At 29.0% G+C, this 6,167-nt stretch overlaps 1 long non-coding RNA gene across 2 annotated transcripts; it reads right to left on the reverse strand.

Annotated features, from left to right (window-relative positions):
- Positions 1-1,543: 1,543 nt before the first annotated feature.
- On the reverse strand, positions 1,544-5,234 carry LOC130821317 (uncharacterized). 2 transcript variants are annotated; one of them, XR_009045327.1, is made up of 3 exons: positions 4,741-5,234; positions 3,314-3,439; positions 1,544-1,843 (listed from the first exon to the last, which is right to left on the reverse strand). It is a non-coding gene; the product is annotated as an uncharacterized LOC130821317 (long non-coding RNA). The 2 variants fall into 2 exon arrangements; XR_009045328.1 differs by lacking the exon at positions 3,314-3,439 and having other exon boundaries at positions 4,741-5,222.
- Between the last annotated feature and the right edge of the window lie 933 nt (positions 5,235-6,167).

Consider the following 6,167-nt stretch of genomic DNA (forward strand, 5'->3'; position numbering starts at 1 on the left):
TATATTAAGATATGTAATGTATTTTCGATTCGATTTAACCTACATGAAAAAGGGAGTCTTTGGCTCATATACGTAATCTTAAATGGACAATTAAAAAATAGTTTATGTCGCATATTTATCCTTGCTATGATTATTTGTGTCTTTAGGAAGGTGATTTTTATTTCTTTGGTTTATGTTTTAGTCTTTATACTTATCTGGTCTTATATTGTCCGGCTTTTATCGTACTTATAAAGCTATGATGTATTTTAGCCTTTATGTTTTCATGTACAAGTCTCTTTGAGGTGAGAGATTTATTGACCCACAACCTTTTTATCTCGTCATTTTTCATTTCTTATCGATACTAAATGACCTAATTATAACTTTTAGCATTTAGGACTTTAATTTATTTATTTTATTTTGTTTACTTTATTGGTATTTATTTTGTCTTTTGTGGTGATTTACAATTCACGACGGTTGATTAGAATTTTCTATTTTGCAAAATGCAATATAAATTAAATCATACAATCTATCAATTTTGATTATAATAACATGTGGCATGCTTAGGAAGCTTGTGACACAAGTTATTTTTTGATTGGAGTGATAATTTTGACATTGCAATCCTTATACAATTAGCAACTCTATAATTAAGGAAATAATATTTCAACTAAATATCTACACAAATAATCCATTGTCTTTTATAATTTTGAAACTCAAAGTAAATATGAAAGGCAAATAAACTGATATTTATAGTCAGACAATGTGTTGGTTGCCAATAATATGACAATTCCATTTTCAATTATCAATTTTGTATCCCCTGTTCAATATTAATTCTTTATTTTAATTAAATAATTATAAAATTGTTCCAATTCTATTTATTATTTTATAACTGATAATGAATATATAAAGAAAATAAGCTGATATTTATAATCAATCAATAACAATGATTTAAAAACCAATAATTTTGCACTAAAATTATAGTTTATAAATAGGTGTCAAACCTATAACTCTTTGTTAACGACCTATTTTTTTTCTTATATTTAATTTTTTGTCCAATTACAATATACATATATGTAATTATTTTATAATTCACATCCATTTAATCTTTTTATTAGTCTTAATTTTTTAAAAAATATTAACGTGTTTAAAAATCTATGCGTTGCACGAATTTTTATCCTAGTATTAACTTAATTTACTTAATTGTCAATTGTTAAACCAATATTTATGTAAATATTTGGTAAAAATAATTATTGTTGTTTGTCAGAAAAAGTTGATTATATTTTATAAAGCCAAAATATTTAAGAAATAGCTCATAAAACTTTTTTGATTTTGATTTGAAACTTAACGTCCAATTAGTGCAATACACTCATAAAAAATCAACTTTTATGCATAGAAAGATCAACTTTTATGCATAGAAAATCTACTTTTACCTTTGGTCAAAAATTTTACACCAAAATTTTGACAGAGATACAAAATTTTTCGATCCATTGATTTTGATAGTGGAATAACTAATAAGCTAAAAAATGACAAACCCACAATAATCTGAGTATAATATAATGAAGAAAAGTAGAGCAATAATTCAACTAAAGTACAATTATGATTAGTATTCTTTACACGATTAATAACAATATAATTCAGATGCATAAAAGTTTTTTTAACTCATATTATGCAAATTTACAGGGACAAGAGTATTGTTTACACGACGATGTGTGACTCATCAAGGTAAAAATGAAGTTTTCGTACCCTTTATCACCTTGGCAAACGCAAAACAGCAAAAGAGGATGTACAATCAGGTAAAAGTGAAGTATATCGGTATAATTATTTGAGTTTCTTGTATGTTCCAGGCTCTTGATACCACAAGTATAACCTGTAAATTAAGATGAACAAATTGTACATTAGTCTCTTGATTAAGATTAAGATGTAGGAGAATGATCCATAACTAGTTAATCATTAAGCAATCGAACTTAATCAAGGTTCTTGCCACTTAGGCAACCAAATGGGGAGACCTCACATAATTTCTTTGAAATTATTGTATTCTCCGTGGCATTAAATCCCGTGCACTTCTTGTTTATGCTAAGTTGTAGATGATGCCTAATATTAAGGATCAATTAAAAACATCTTTGTTATCACAAGAGTAGAATTGCATGCCTCCGACACCAACCCAGCATAGGTGGCAATTTATACAGTATTGCTTGATTTTGAAATGTATTGTTTGTATGAAGCTGTCATAGAAATTACTCAATATCCTCCCTTAATTTAAAAAAAAATTACCAAGAATAATTCAACCTATTCGTGATTTTCCCACAATAATCTCACCTATTGATACACCAAGCCCGATGACTTGCTAAAATAAGTTTTTTTTTTCAAAAAAAAAAAGATAAATTGCAATAAAATATCGAAAAAAATGTCCAAAAAAAATTCTGAATTTTTTTATTATTCAAAATTTTTTTATATAAAATCTCAAAATTTTTCTCTAATTTTAAATTAATTTTTTGTTTACTTTTTTGGTGAATTACCTACTAAAGCAGATTATCGAGTACCTAAGTTTACTATAGGCAAGTGCTCCTTAAAGTTGAAATTATTCATGGTTAATCAATAGATGAGATTATTATAAAAAATCACGAATAAGTTGGATTATTTTAGGTAAATTTTCCTAATTTAAAAGGAATATATAATTAGACACTAACGATGCACAACACAAAAAGGTTTTCAAAATTTCCAAGGACTAATGAACACTAGCTACTATAAAACACACTGAAGCACAGAAGAGTCCCTCAAACGGATGTACAAGGCATAAAGCATTCCATCACATGACACATAGTCCGGAGTCTGCACATACGCAAATTCTTGTGAGAAACGGCCTCTTTGAGAAATCATTTCTAATTTGGTCGGCTCATTATATATTTTTGAAAATATTGTAAGTAAGAGATTAAGAATGATGTAAGTAGATATTTAAGATATTGAAAGTAGGCATTAACAATGCGGTTAGTAAGCATTAAGGATAATGCAAGTAGGCGTAAGAAAACGACATTAATCTATAATGGGTTGGGCTTGAGATACGTCTCTAAAAAAGACGCTCTCTCAAGAGACTAGCTGTTGCACATAATTGCCATAAGGTGATAGTATCTTTTATTACTTCAGTCAATGAGGTGATCTCCCTTGAATCAGAATCGAAAGGAGAAAAGAAGGGGTGAGTTTCGGTCATTAGGCTGTTTCAAATCAGCACCTCATCGAGATGAACCGTGGAAGGTAGGGAAATGGGAGACTAACAAGAGAGACCAAAATGGCTGTTGTAACAAGACATTTAATATAGAGAGGGGCATAAGTTGAATTTCACCTTTTTGCGGAACTACATCCCTCTATGATGGTTGAGAACTTGGATCTACCATCATGAAACTTGTAAGCATATATATCAGCAGCAAAAAGCGACAGAACCAATAGAATTTGAGGAAAAGACAATTTTCTGTTACAAATAAAACAAGCCAGATTCAAGATAGAACTAGATCATCATATCTGGTCAACAAAACACAAACAATAGACAACAAGACAGCTAATCATATTTTAGCAAGAGACTTGGTTCATATGCGACTGTAGCAACAAGCTTCATAACCAATTGCTGAGTGTGGAAAACATGAAGCCGGGTTTGTGCCTTCCAAGACTGGTACAACCAACATAACCTAGCAAACATAAACATGCTCACTTAAAAGCCTAGAACCTAACCTCAAAAGAACTAATATAATATGCCCTCTTGTTACTTTGGGAATGAAAAACTACAGCTCAAGGAAGTCAACGTTGTCACTTGTCAGTAGAATGTATAATTTAATCAAACAGACCTAAAAGGAAGACTTTAGCAACTGAAAAAAGTTACAAAATATACAGTTAAATAAATATAGTTGACGAGCACATACAGATTGGCAAGTTGCATAACATCAATACAGAATTCTTGATCTTCCAAATGCTATCATCTAAAAACAACCATGGATTGTAATCTCTCAAGATTGATATTAAATGGTAGTAATGAAAATGATTTGTAGTGTAGTTTTTCATAAAACGTATTTCTATGGTGATAAACTTAAATCGTAAAAGTGTTTTTTTCACAAATTTCCATTCATATTTCAAAACTAAAATTCCTACTCTACTATATTTTACAAACTATGGAAGATTGCAGAAATAGTCATAAACATTTGGGAAAACATGTCCACCGTTGACAACACTTGGCCATTTACATAGAACATTCTTGATTAGACATTTCACAAAAGCATGACTTTACTACCAACAAGAAGCAAGCCATCGACTTTCCTCTTTATAGTTATACAATCATAACGGGGATTATCCAACATTCAATGAACACCGCTATAGCAAGCCATGACATACTTCAATCAAATAATCATTGCAAGCCATGACATACTTCACTCACAGTCACACTAAGCAGTATCTTGATAAACCTAATCATAATAGTAATATTTAACAAAATGAGACAATTTTATTTGGGTATCATTAGAGAACGAACTATTCACTATTGTATTTCCTCGTAAAATGAAGCATAGGAAGCAATGCTTCCTGGATCACACATCTAAAAATGCACTGGAAACAATTCATTCATTATCTTCAATACACGATTTGACATTCGCATGGCCCTATATTTGCAACAACCAGCTAGAAAAACATAATCATTGCTACAAAAAAACACATTAAAATCCTACAATATAATTTCAGTTTGCAGGTACCAAAACCATAATGAAACTCTCAATTCAGCTACATCACCTTATCAAAAGGCACAGAAGCAAAACCATCATAAACTTCCGTGGATTCCATAATGATACGATCCGTCAATTTTTTCGAATTTTATTCACCGATATATTAAACCTCACATTTGAACCAGCAAAGTTCTTCACACGTCAATACAAAACACTAAAAACAATATTCAGCACCATATATCAACATAAAATCGAACAAAGGAAGAACACGTAAACAAACCATCCGAAAACGGAAAACCTTTACTTTTGCCGCGACTTTTGAAGGATTTGAAGACGAAGTAAGCGGAATTAATAGCAACAGCAAGAACAGCAGTTCCAGTAATTACGATAACTTTCTTCTTCTCAATTGTTATTTCCGATTCTTCTTTAAGCTTTCTCTCTCTGGCTATGGCGGTCGTCTTCTTCTTTTTCCATCGGAAGGTTACTCTCTTCACTTTCTCATCAAGCCCGGTGATATTGAGAAAGTAAAAGATTTAAGAGGAAATTTGTTGTAAGATTAAGAGGTTGTTTGGCAAATGGTTATAACTTGTAGCTTATAATAGCTGATTCGACCAGTTGATTTTATTAATTGGTTTGACTATCTGATTTTAAAATCACTCCTATATGCAGCTTCTTCAAAAAAAACTTATTTGTATTAGCTTGTTTTAACCATCCAACTCTCTATTTATATCAAAATAAGCTAAAATTACTCGATAAGCTAACCATCCAACCTTCTATTTATATCAAAATAAGCTAAAATTACTTGATAAGCTAATTTAACAAACGGCCCTAAGTATTCTACATAACAAAAAAGTGTTAATTCAATAAATAAATAAATATATAATACTCCATGTTCTCTCATTTAATTTGAATACATTTATCAAGATAGTAATCATTTAAGATTTGAAATTTCTAATTATGTATAATTAAAAATTATAAAAAATAATAATTCTAAAAAAATTTCATTTAATTATATTTTAACTTATAAATTTATAATAAAATATAAATTAAAAATAAACTATAAGCAACTGAAACAAGTCACTAAAACAAGTATATATTTATGAGATAGAGACCATGCAATTTAATGAGATTTTTGTTGTCTTATGGGCAAAATTAATGTCATTGTTTTAAATAATAAATTATGAGTTCTATTTTTTAATGATTGATGAGGATATATAAATAGTGAAGATTACGTTTAACAAAAATGCAAAGATTAAAAGTTCAATGTAGGTTTTTCTTAAAAATTATAAAAAAATATCTCTTTTATTTCAAATTACTTGCAACTAAATTAGTAATTTTATTTTTGATTAATTTTTAATTTATAAACTAAAACATAGTCAAGTAAAATATTATTTGATTTGTCTTAATGCAATATTATTAATTTTAAATCTTTGTAATTTTATATTATACATAATTAGAGATATTACTCGCCCTGTTCTCCAAAGTTCTTCTCGT

The sequence above is a fragment of the Amaranthus tricolor genome, chromosome 8, assembly GCF_026212465.1.
Source record: "Amaranthus tricolor cultivar Red isolate AtriRed21 chromosome 8, ASM2621246v1, whole genome shotgun sequence".
NCBI classification, from domain to species: domain Eukaryota; kingdom Viridiplantae; phylum Streptophyta; class Magnoliopsida; order Caryophyllales; family Amaranthaceae; genus Amaranthus; species Amaranthus tricolor.